The following is an 11,778-nucleotide window of genomic DNA, read 5'->3' as shown; positions in this document are numbered from 1 at the left end:
CCATTAATCCAATAGTACTCACTTTCCAGGTGACTATCACTGCCTTGTCAGCCCATTTAGATCTTTATAATCCATAAACCTCTTAATCCAATTGTGTAGCTGCATCATGACGTATCCCACACAGCAGTCTGCAGAGAAAACACTACACAAGGGGAGGCACCAGATCTGGACTCAATGTAAACATAAGAATGTGCTTCTCACGATCGTACACACTTCAATTGCCATTCCCATAAATTACATTTTAATAATAATAAAAAACCTGTACATTTCTACAGTAACTTGGGTAACAGGGTTAAAAAGTTGACAGCATTCTGATTAATCTCTAACAAAACAAAGCAAAACAAAAACTTTTGTTTACAGCATTCTGATTGACTGAAAACAAAAACTTTTGTGTGCAGCATTTGATTGATTGAAAACAAACAAAAAATAAAACAAAAACTTGTTACTGCATTCAGATTGATTAAAAACAAAACAAAAACTTTTTGTTCACACTTTTTTTTTACATCAAAAACAAAAAACATTTGTTTACAGCATTTAGACTGATCAAAAACAAAAAGTAAAACAAACTTTTGTGTGCAGCATTTTGACTGATTAAAAAACAAAAAGTAAAACAAAAACGTGTTACTGCATTCAGACTGATCAAAACAAAAAATTGTTTACACCATTTTGTTTACATCGAAACCAAAAACTTTTTTTACAGCATTTAGACTGATCAAAAACAAAACAAAGCAAAACAAACACTTTTGTTTACAGCATTTTGATTGACTGAAAACAAAAAAGTAAAACAAAAACATTTGTTTACAGCATTTAGATTGATATAAACAAAGCAAAACAAAAACTTTTGTTTACAGCATTAATCAAAAACAAAACAAAGCAAAACAAAAACTTTTGTTTACAGCATTAATTAAAGACAAAACAAATTAAAACAAAAACTTTTGTGTGCAGCATTTGATTGATTGAAAACAAACAAAAAATAAAACAAAAACTTACTGCATTCAGATTGATTAAAAACAACACAAAAACAGCATTTTGATTGACTGAAAACAAAAAAGTAAAACAAAAACATTTGTTTACAGCATTTAGATTGATATAAACAAAGCAAAACAAAAACTTTTGTTTACAGCATTAATCAAAAACAAAACAAAGCAAAACAAAAACTTCTATGTGCAGCATTTTGATTGAAAACTAAAAGTAAAACAAAAACTTTTGTTTACAGCATTGATCAAAAACAAAACAAAGTAAAACAAACTTTTGTGTGCAGCATTTTGATTGATTGAAAACAAAAAGTAAAACTTGTTACTGCATTCAGATTGATCAAAAACAAAACAAAAATTTGTTTACACCATTTTGTTTACATCGAAAACAAAAACTTTTGTTTACAGCATTTAGACTGATCAAAAACAAAACAAAGCAAAACAAACACTTTTGTTTACAGCATTTTGATCGACTGAAAACAAGAAAGTAAAACAAAAACATTTGTTTACAGCATTTAGATTGATATAAAAAAAGCAAAACAAAAACTTTTGTTTACAGCATTCTGACTGATCTAAAAACAAAAAGCCAAACAAAAACCTTTGTGTGCAGCATTTTGATTGAAAACAAAAAGTAAAACAAAAAATTTGCTTACAGCATTGATCAAAAACAAAAAGTAAAACAATAACTTGTGTGCAGCATTTTGACTGATTGAAAACAAAAAGTTAAACAAAACTTGTTACTGCATTCAGATTGATCAAAAACAAAACAAAAACCTTTGTTTTCAGCATTTAGACTGATCAAAAACAAAACAAAGCAAATCAAAAACATTTGTTTACAGCACTGATCAAAAACAAAACGAAGTAAAACAAACCTTTTGTTTACAGCATTCATAATGATAAAAAACAAAACAAAAACCTTTGTTTTACATCAAAAACAAAGAGTAAAATAAGCAAAATTAAGCAAAGCAAGAACAATGTTTACAGCTTTCAGATTTCCCAAGAATAAGATGAAACAAAAACTTTTACGTTGTACATTTTTACAATAACTTGGGTAACAAAGTTGAATGATTGAGCTTGAATCAGTGTTATTTTAATATAACTGATATATTATTATAGTATTTGTTAATATTTTCATTTAAATTATTATTATTATATTTAAATTATTAAAAATAATTACATTTTGTTTACTGTTTTTATTTTAATTTTAGTTAAAGCAGGGGTCACCAAACTTGATCCTGGAGGTCTTAGTTTAGCTTCAACTTGCCTCAACACACCTGCCTGGAAGTTTCACATATACCTATTAAGACCTTGATTAGCTGGTTCAGGTGTGTTCGATTAAGGTTGGAGTTAAAACTCTTAAGGACCGAGTGTGGTGACCCCTGAGTTACAGTTTGTGTGTTTTTGTCTTTTTTTATTAGTATTTTTTACATGTCAGTTTTGTTTTAGCTTTTAGCTGTCAAGTTTTAGCTTTTAGTTTTTGTTTATTTACAGTAAATATCAGTTATTTTAATACTTCAGCTTGAACATAATTAGAAAATATGTATAAAAATATTTTATTTAAAAATATTAAATATATTTTATTTAAAGTATAATTAATGTTTTGTTGTACAAATTAAAAATGTGATTAATATTTCTTCATGTTGCACTATTCTGCTGTATAAAGGCTTTAATGTGAATTATTAACATTATTTTTGTTTAATTTTTAATGCATATGGTAACAGTGGGATGCAGTGAAATGTTTCTAATTAGCTTAAAAAATTAAAGCAATATCAATGCAAAAGATTATATATGACCTCAGGTCACAGATACAGAGAAGATAAAGACCTCTAAGGGGAGACAGGCCAAAGACAATTGTTATTGTTCTGAATCTGGACTTAATGTTGCCATTTTCAGGAAAAACAAGCCTAAATAAGACAGAAACAAGAGTACTGTAATTGTGTCTGGTCAGGATGTATGGGCTGATGTTAATGAGGAGTAAGTTCATTAAGCATCCTAATAACCGCTTGTGATTATGCGTGTAACTCGCGTCAAGGGACGAAATATTTAGCGTTTTATCCGATCGCATCGCCGCTAGCGCGTCTCCATGGTTACACACCTGCCCCAATAGGACCCAGTGGATCAGGTGTGTAACCATGGAGACGCGCGAGCTGTGAGGAGGCTGGATCAGGAGCGCGCCGCTCGCTCGCTCGCTTCCTCTCTCGTCAGTCAGTCGCTCCGTCGCGCTCTTCTGTGGATGCAACACTATCCAGACGCTGGCACGCGAACATCAAACAAACCCAAACAATGACATTATCTGCAACGACACGACAGAAACACACCATTATCTGACCAACTGAACCGATTCCGCGCATCTTTTCTGCTCGCTGTTTGCCGGTAAGTGTTGGGATAGATTCAAGAGCGCAGCTGACATGATGCATTGAATTATTATTATTAGAGCAAAGCTGCATTGGAAAGACAACGAGTGCGGCGCTGTCAGCGTTTATGCATGAATCGTTTATGTTTTGTTTGAATGCATTTGTCAGTGCAAACTGAATTGGAGAAGCAGGGACATTCTGTGCATTGCATGAATGTTGCAAAACCTTGCTGCATTTATTTTCACTCCTGCCTCTGTGGTCTATTTCCATGTACGCCTTTTTATTTTCAGTTACTCTTTTTAATTGTTTTGTGATAGATTATAGGTGTATTTTCCTTCACTGCATACTTTAAAATGGACTTATAAAAGAAAAAAAATGCAAGCTGCTTCAAAATATGATGTCCAGTAGTTAATAAGAGGCAACTTGTGTTAAATGATGCATTGAAAATCTTGCATTAACCTTTAAGATTAAGATCTTCATTCTGCCAGTAAAAGACATTATTTAAAAAATAAATAAATAAATAAATAGACAATTCAGTGTTTATGTATATTCTGTAGATGTTTAGTGGCTGAATGAAGATCTTATGAATGCGAGCGTGTCAGTGCACCATTTAACACAAATTGTTCCTTATTAACTGATTTTCAACATATATTTTAAAGTAGACAATTCAGCGTTTATAGATGTTCCTTGTGAGTTTTATACAAGGATGTACTGGAATCGTGGCATGTGCTTAATAAGTATTTACAGCATTGAATCTGTACACATAATAGCTTCCTTTAATAAAAGATCAACACAATCCAAGCCTGACGTTTTAAAATCTGTTTCTCAGTGGCAAATTGACAGCTTATACGCTGATAATTGTGATTGATTTACGGCGGATGTGTTCGTTTTGTAAAGCGAATCAATTCAAGCTGTTGTTTAAGTTGTCTGTATCTATATGTCTATCCCTGTGAGATACGTTTGAGTCGATACCGTTAAATCCATAAAGTGTCTGAAGGCTGTAAGGGTGGGAAAAGGGCGGTTACACCTTTCACTGATTTAAGTACATCGTTCATTTGAGAGAGCTACGGGAGGGCAGTAAAAGATCCGATTTATAGGTCTGTTCACAGCTGCCAGACTATTTGGTGCCTACGCACTGATGTTCGGTCAAAGGCCATGTTGGGTTTAATAGGACAGCTCTATCAAGAAGTGCGAGGCATTTTCTAGTAAATAGGCTCATTAATGCTCTAATCTAATATCCAAGTGCCACTCAAATACTGTGGTAAGGTACAAGCAAGGAGGACTGACAATGTAGAACCTGCTGTAGTTCTTTTAGTGAAGTCAGAGGTCTGATGTTAGTTTTTGTTGTTCAGATCCATATTTCAACTACCTGCACATGCTGTTTGGTTGTGAAAATAACTAAATAAAGTAAATAATGCATCACGTACAACAGAGGAAGGAACCCTTGGCTTTTTCTCAACCTCTAGGATGAAGCAGAGTGTAAAACAAACCATTCTTTTTCGTTCGCTGCTCCTGGGCCCAGATTTTGTGCTTCTTATAGCAGGTTATACTTGTTGTGCACTGGGCTCAGATACAAGCGGGCTCCTGATGGCAGTAAATCTGTGATTTATAGTTTTTGTTGAGCTCGGTTCAGAGAGGTGCTGATTAGATTCCGTGGTAGTTTTTGAGGCTGTGCTTCTGTGGCGTTTAGCTGCCATCCTGTGAAGTGTCTTTCTGTTCCTGTCAATGAGCCATGATGTTCAAATTCTGCCCATCTTTGCGAATGTACTTGTGTACTTGTTTGGCATTACATCTATAGCTTAGAAATAGACTAGTAGTTATAAAATGAGTATGCTTATAGAGATAATTGAATAAAATGGTAACACTTTAGATTAGGGAACATATTCGCTATTAACTAGGAGTTTTTCATCAATAAACTCCTAATTTGCTGCTTATTGATGGTAAGGTAGAGGTAGATTGTTTTGTATACTAGTAATATGTTTGCTAATAAACAACTAGTTAATAGTGAATAGTGTTCCCTAATCTGAAGTGTTACCAATAAAAATAATCTTTATAATCACAAATAAATTACAGTCTAACCAAAATTTATTCAGACACCTTCAAAATTTCTCTCATATTATCACAGTTTATTCGCTATAGTTTAGAAAATGGTAATAAAATATGACAAGAACTCAAGAGTTAAACTGATCAAATTCATCTTGATAATATCAAATAACTTTGATATAAAGGTGTGTAACAAAACATGATCAGGTCAAAGTGTAAAATCAACTTTTTGGTCTCAAATTTGTATCAGTTTTACTGATAGTCTATTGTATGAAGAATTTTTGGGTATAATATGTCACAGATTAGTTTAATTTTCTATCCTCTGAACTATAGTGTCCTGCACCCACTAGTAAAAAAAAAAAAAAAATCAAAAATAATAATTTTTAATTTGACTGTAGGTCAGAACTGTTCTTTACATACAATCATTTTAAAAAGTTTGGAATCATTAAGATTTTTAAAAATATTTTGAACGAATTATGCTGATCAAGGCTGCATTTATTTAATACAAAATGTAGTAAAAACAGTAATATTGTGAAATATTATTACAATTTAACATTTAAAAATCTACATAAATGCGTCTATGTTTGCACAAATTATTCATGATGCAGCTTCACTTACAGCAGACGCGAATATAAGGGTTGTTCTTTATGAATCTTTGCAATCGCCTTTCCTAATAACGTGCTAGTTAGCAAGTTTCGTGGCTAAATGCGGCTGAAGTAAACAGGCTTGTCACTCCCACAGAAAAGAGAGGGGCAGCAGAGCTTTAACATTTAAACATTTTCAACAGAACAGGTTGTTTTTAAAGCTGATTTTGGCAAGGTAAAAAGGGTGTTGTTTTACACTACCATTGAGAGTTTTTAACCAAAGCATGTTCATTAAGACCCTAAAGAATCATATCAACTTGTGGAAAATGGGCATCCGATGAACCCTTTAAAAACCATTGTGATGCATAATATTTGATGGAAACTGTGATACATTTTTTGAGGATTATTTTTTAAGTACAAAACAGCATTTATTTAAAATAGAAACATTTTTAACAGTAAAAATGTCTTTAAAGTAAATTTTAATCAATTTAATGCATCCTTGCTGAATCAAAATTCATTGTTTTGATAAGCTTTGATAAGTTGCCACTAGGGGTGCTATAGCAGGCATTAGTGTGTCTTCTTTTACAGTCAGTTTTATCTTTTATTTCTTTGAATGTCGTAAGTTTGAAGAGAATCTTGCCCGAATAATAACATATTTGTTTGTTGGCAAATCATATTTCAGTGTAACTCTATCACCCTCATAAGTACTGAAGTTCAAGAACACATTAAAGTCAACCTGAAGAGTTGTTAGCAACTCATTTTACTTTTGTAATCCAACATATTATTGCAAAACAAGAATTTGTGATTTCAGCTGAAAGGGAGTAAATAGATCCAACTTTGTCGACCATGTACTTGAAATGTGTTTAGGGCTGTCGCAATTTGTCGATTCTAGTCGACTATTCGACTATTCTGTTTTAAAAAAATCCTCGATTTCATTTTCATGCATAATGTACATTAGCTCTATTGTTTAAAATACATTATGTATTTTAACAATTTTGTTCAATAAAACCGTATGATTTCTTGCTTTTGATACTTTATTTAAACCAATTCTTATTGCCTCATTGCTATTACATATGGATTTTTATCTAATTTTAAAGGCTACCGTTCACTTGCATCTATTTTTGTTACCACAGAAAATGTATTATAATTATATGGCCCTATGAAATCTGTTTTATTTCCAAATTCATTTTTTTCCATTTAAAAAAAAATTCTATACCCTGTTTTAATGGTAAATTAAATGTTATTATTCAAAAGCCTGTCTAATTAATTGAGTTTTACAGTTTAATTTTGACCAAATTCTGTGTGTTCCATTGCTTTTTTGGATTCCATTTTAACGATTCCATTAAATTTTAATAATCAAAAGTGGCTCCAATTACAAAAAGTAATGTATTATTTTTTTATTTCTTTTTTTTTCAGAAATACTGTTTATTTACATTTTCTCTTATATTCGTAGATTTTTTTTTTTTTTTTTTTTGGTGTGGAAAATTAATCGTTTAGATTAATCAATTAATCGATAAATTAGTCGATAGATTAATCAATATAAAAACAGTCGTTAGTGGCAGCCCTAAATGTCTTGGCCAAGCATTCATATCCCTTTTGAAAAAAACAGCATGCTGGTTAGGTATATTTTGAAGCATGGCAGCTAGTTTGCGCTGGTTTAAGCCATCTGATAACAAGCTCAGAACCAGCTTAAACCATCTCAAACTAGCTGCCATGCTTCAAAACATACCTAACCAGCATATGCAAGATTTTTCAACAAAGATCTATATTTTCATACTTGAATATGGTATGTTTCTGTCCATACTGTTAACACAGTCAACGTATTCTGACCTTTGTGATTTCGTTTGTAATATGTATGCACAAGACTTTTAGAAGGTTTTGGTGCATGTTGAATACAAATCATGTCTTTGTTTCCTTACTGTGAAAGGTAAACATGCCCCCATCTTCCTTCAGTAATTGCAGCATCATAACGTTAGGATTAAACTCACAACCAAAGGGCACATTAAATATGCAGCTACTCTGCGGTCGACTGCAACCCTTATGCTGAGTGCTGCTACATATTTTCTTTGTCCGCATGCCTCTCTAGCCCTCTTTCTTTTCCTCACTCATTCAGTGACGTACAGGTCTCAAATAAAACAGAGAGCGAGAAGAGAGTGTGAGCGTGAGAGATAGACGGGTGTAAATCAGTGTAAATCTGCTGTGCGCTAAAATGAATCAATGTTCCCTGACCCTCTATCCGAACTGAAGAGCTCACAGTCACCTGAGAGAATTCACTTCTTCACCCACTGTGAAAAAAAGAGAAATTTTACCATTTAATTTACCATTGTTTAACCTGGCTAATCAATTAAGAGCAAGATACTTACACAAGAACACTATTTGTCTTGAAGGAGGAAAGGGAGACAATTAAACTGATAGTTCACACACAACTGAAAATTGCTGAAATATACTCACCTGCATTAGAACAGACTTGGAGAAATTTAGCAATGGATGACCTGCTCACTAATGGATCCTCTGCAGTGAATGGGTGCCGTCAGAATGAGAGTCCATTAATTAATGTTTTGTGAAGTGAAAATGAAGATGTTTAGTCCATTATTAAGGCATTTTAACTTTAAATAAGTCATGTTGTCTGCATCAGGAGAGAAATATGCATATATCAAGCATCGTTTACAAGTGAGAATAGTCCAAGATTCAGTTCTAAATAAATATGTGGGTGGATTGTGAAAAAAGAAGTGTGCTTAGGAATAGTTTACCAAAAAATAAAAAATTCTGAAAATTTAATCACCCAGACCATTCAAAATGTACATGAGTTTGTGTCTTTATAGGAACAAATTTGGAGAATTTAGCATTACATTTGCTCAGCAACAGGTCATCGGCAGTGGATGGGTGCCGTCAGAATGAGAGTCCAAACAGCTGATAAAAACATCATAATAATGTTAACATTTTGTGAAGTGAAAGTTGCATGTTTGTAGGAAACAAATGCATCATTATGGCATTTTAAATTTAAAGCATCACGTCTGGCCAAAATATCCATAATAATGTTTCCTCTCACATCACAATCCACCTACATATTTATTTAGAAGTGAGTCTTGGACTGTTTTCACTTGTAAACGATGCTTGATCTATGCATATTTCTCTCCTGATTCAGAAAACATGACTTGTTTAAATTAAAACGCCTTGATGATGGATTAAACATCTTAATTTTTACTTTACAAAACATTAATTGATGAACTGGGGTGGTGTGGATTACTTGTGGATTACTGTGATGATTTTATCAGCTTTTTGGACTCTCATTCTGACGGCACCCATTCACTACAGAGGATCCATTGGTGAGCAAATTATGTAATGCTACATTTCTCCAAATCTGTTTCCATGAAGAAACAAACTCATCTACATCTTGGATGGCCTGAGGGTGAGTAAATAAAGTTTGGAACATTTAGGATATGAAAATTCTGACAATTTTTGGGTGAACTATCAGTTTATATGAATATAATACACTACATCAGATTTCAAATAAAAGGAAGCAAACGATGCTTAATGCAAGATACATAGAGTGTAGGTTAATAGAGAACAACTAGCTAAGCTACAATAATAAACAGAGAGCACAGAGCTGCCAAAACACAGTTTATATGCAACTCCTTCCCATTCTGTCCGATTACTATGGTTAAATAAGAAGCGAGAGATTTGGAAGAGGGCTGAGAAAGGAAGCAGTAAAGGTGGAGAGCGGGAACGTAGGATGACAGGGACAAGAAAAGCAACACGGAAGGACCATTCATTGTGCTCATTTGCACATGTGCTGCTACAGACGAGATTGGGTTTTCATTTTCACTAAATGTCCAGCACCTCTTTCTACAATAGTTTTTGTTCTTTGTATCTCTGGAGCTTGTGGATTTAATGTACTGACACAGCCTCTCTTTGCTCCCTCTCTTCCAAAACACTGTGTCCTAAAGCAATCAAAGCTCTTTCTTTCATTGTAAGCGGAGTATTTAACCTAAGCAGCCATAAATATGACAAGGGACAGCCAAGATTTTGCTGGATGCTTATTACTGTCATGTTGCATATTGAAATCTTATTGGCTGAAATTACCTTTCAACTTAGCTGTATTAACGTCATCTAAAGTTAGTGAACTATTCCAATTTAAAATCTTAGACTTTCAATCATAATTACGTTCCATCTCTTGTGAAAAAGAAGTGTGCTTACAGTAATAGTTCACCAAAAAAGAAAAATTTCAGAAAATGTACTCACCCAGACCATCCAAAATGTAGATGAGTTTGTGTCTTTACAGATTTGGAAAAATGTAGCATTACATCACTTGCTCACCACTGGATCCTCTGTAGTGAATGGGTGCCGTCAGAATGAGAGTCTCAACAGCTGATAAAAACATCTCAATAATCCATAAGTAATCCACACCACTCAAGTCCATCAATTAACATCTTGTGGAGTCAAAAACTCGGTTTGTAAGAAACAAACCCATCATTAAGACATTTTTTAACTTTAAATGAGTCCTTTATCCATAAAATTGCTTTCTCCAGTGAAAAATGTGTCTAATCTGAATCAGGAGAGAAATATGCAAAGATAAAAAAAAATCAGCTTTTTTTGGGTTGTTGTTTTTTTGTTTGAAGCACTTTTTTTCAGGTAACTAAAGTAACACAATACTTTTTAATCTACAAGAATTCAAATAAGTAACGCCAGTTATATTTTCCCCACAATTTATTGATTGAAAGTTGAAAGAAATCGTGAGTAAGATATAACTTTAGTTCTAGAATAAATGTAAACATGCATTAATTCATCTGTATTCCTCAAAATGAATAAAAACAGTGCAACTCAGAATATGACACAAACTTGCAATAATTAAATGTTAAATAATACAAATATCCTTTATGTTTTTAACAGTACCAATTTGTTAACTAGTGTCTTTGCTGCTGACCTTCGATGATCCAATTCAACCATATTAATAAGCAAAAATTACTCAAGATAAACTAACATTTTGTTCTTTTTTTATTGCTGAAGAGTGTTGAACTTTCTTCTTCTGTGTTCTACTCTACAGGCGTGAATTTACTTTTCCTTCAGCCTGAGGTTTTTGGTGCAAAAGCGCTTTTACATTTGACAAAAGTAGAACTTTTATATTAAAAACAAAAAAGCAAGCCCTGCCCAGATTTAAAAGGTAATGCGAAAGTAACATAACGCATTACTTTCCATAAAATATAATTAAGTAATGTAATTAGTCACTTTATTAGGGAGTAAGGCAATATTGTATTGCATTACTTTTGAAAGTAATTTTTCCCAACACTGGTTATAATAGATTATAGACTGTTGTTTTGGGCAGAAGCAATGTTTTTAAAGTTAAAATGCCTTAAAGGGGTAGTTCACCCCAAAATTTTGTCATCATTTATTCACCTTCCAAACCGCTGACTTATGGAGGCACGAGAACTGGGGCTATTTTGTAAAGAATGTTGTTAACCAAACAGTTGCTGGTAGCCATTGACTTCAATAGTATGAAAAAAAAAATGGAAGTCAGTGGCTTCTGCCAAAATAGCTTTTGTGTTAAACGGAAACTCATACAGGTTTGGAAAAACATGAGAGAGAGCAAATGATAGAATACTATTTCTTTAATGATTGAATGTTTAAATCTTTCTGAGTGGGATAAAACAGAATAAGAAGGACTGAACCAGTCATTCATGATTCAGTTGATTTGCAAGCAAAAGTGTTCAAGTGTTTGGCTGTTCATTTGATTTAAACCCTCTGCAATGAAAATAAAACAGAATTTATTATGCATTGACTTTTCTTAAAGATCTATTAATTTCTTTACTGTGTAAAACTTTGTAA

General features: G+C 32.9%; 1 protein-coding gene across 1 annotated transcript in view; it reads left to right on the top strand.

Annotated features, from left to right (window-relative positions):
- Positions 1-3,135: 3,135 nt before the first annotated feature.
- The window catches only part of rims3 (regulating synaptic membrane exocytosis 3), an 86,396-nt gene continuing 77,753 nt past the window's right edge, over positions 3,136-11,778 (top strand). The window contains exon 1 of the mRNA XM_051136421.1: positions 3,136-3,347. The gene's annotated coding sequence lies outside the window, so the exon portion shown is untranslated. The remainder of the gene's footprint in view (positions 3,348-11,778) is intronic.

The sequence above is a fragment of the Labeo rohita genome, chromosome 19 (genome assembly GCF_022985175.1).
Source record: "Labeo rohita strain BAU-BD-2019 chromosome 19, IGBB_LRoh.1.0, whole genome shotgun sequence".
NCBI classification, from domain to species: domain Eukaryota; kingdom Metazoa; phylum Chordata; class Actinopteri; order Cypriniformes; family Cyprinidae; genus Labeo; species Labeo rohita.
The sequence above is the reverse complement of the archived record's forward strand: the minus strand, read 5'-3'. Positions and strand labels throughout refer to the sequence as shown.